A 1505-nucleotide genomic window follows, 5' to 3' on the forward strand; every position below is an offset into this window, starting at 1 on the left:
CGAGTGGCCAACGCGTCTACTTTAGTCGCCAACTGTTTGATTTGCTCATTGGTGTGTATGTTTTGGTTTAGGAAATCCTTATTAGTCTGAGTTTGAGTGGATATGAAATTTTCCATCATTAATTCTAGGTTAGATTTCCTAGGGACATTAGGAGCAGCTAAGGGTGCCTTTTGATATCCAGGCGGTATACTAGGTACTTAGCCAGGCGCATATAAGACATTATTGTTCTTATACGAGAAATTAGGGTGATTTTTCCATCCTGGGTTATATGTGTTTGAGTAAGGGTTTCCTTGAGTATAGTTTACTGGTTCGGGGGAAACTCCTGCCAAAAGATGGCACTCGGGGGCAGCATGTCCGGACATCCCGCATATTTTGCAATTGGGGGAAACAGCAGCCACGGCGGCTACAGGTGCTACAGTCAGGTTTTCGATCTTCTGAGTTAGGGCATCGACTTTGGCGTTAACACGGTCGAGGCTACTTATCTCGTACATACCACTCTTCGCTGAAGATTTCTCTCCAGAAGTTCTCTCTGACAGAGCTCTCTCGCTTCCCCATTGATGATGATTTTGAGCCATACTTTCGATAAGTGCATAGGCATCAGCATACGTTTTGTCCATCAGTGCGCCACCTGCGGCGGCGTCAATTGTAAGTCTCGTATTGTAGAGGAGACCATTGTAAAAGGTATGGATAATTAACCATTCTTCTAATCCGTGATGTGGACAGAGTCGCAACCTGTCCTTGTATCTCTCCCATGCTTCGAAAAGAGACTCGTTGTCTTTTTGTCTAAACCCATTGATTTGGGCTCTTAGCATGGCGGTCTTACTAGGTGGAAAATATCGTGCCAGGAAGACTTTCTTTAGTTCATTCCAGGTAGTGACAGAATTTGCGGGTAAAGATAGGAGCCAAGCTCTAGCTCTATCCCTCAGTGAAAAAGGAAAAAGGTGTAGTCGGATAGCTTCCTAACTGACATTATTCGCCTTTACAATGTCTGCGTATTGCAAGAACACTGACAAATGAAGATTAGGGTCTTCCGTCGGATTTCCAGAAAATTGATTTTGTTGTATTGCTGACAACATAGATGGCTTTAGCTCAAAATTATTCGCCTAAATAGCAGGAGCAGCGATGCTATTGTGTGGTTCAGCTTGCGAAGGAATGGTGTAAGACTTGAGAGGACGCGGTTGTTCTCCCATGGTTGATTCTTCAATTGGTTCAGAAGTAGGTTTAGGAACAAGAGTGCGAGTTCGTCGTAATTGACGTGATACAGTGATAAAACGCTCTATTTTGGGAATTGGCAGCACTAAGTCTTCACTTCGAGAGCGAGCACTTGGCATGCACAAAGGGAATTAGAGTAATTAAGTTTGCCTTAGTCTCTACAACATAATAGTTAATTACGATATCGACTAAATTACTCCCTGGCAACAGCGCCAAAAACTTGATCGCGACAAAATGGGTACGTCTGTGATTATGACTGCAAGTGCACAGTCTATCGCGTAGTTTTAAAAGAT

General features: G+C 43.5%; 1 non-coding gene across 1 annotated transcript; it reads left to right on the top strand.

Moving 5' to 3' along the window:
* Positions 1 to 705: 705 nt before the first annotated feature.
* Positions 706 to 812, top strand: LOC131621171 (small nucleolar RNA R71). The gene has a single exon (XR_009289498.1). It is a non-coding gene; the product is annotated as a small nucleolar RNA R71 (small nucleolar RNA).
* The last annotated feature ends 693 nt before the right edge of the window (positions 813 to 1505 follow it).

Source organism: Vicia villosa, linkage group LG7 (genome assembly GCF_029867415.1).
Source record: "Vicia villosa cultivar HV-30 ecotype Madison, WI linkage group LG7, Vvil1.0, whole genome shotgun sequence".
NCBI lineage: Eukaryota > Viridiplantae > Streptophyta > Magnoliopsida > Fabales > Fabaceae > Vicia > Vicia villosa.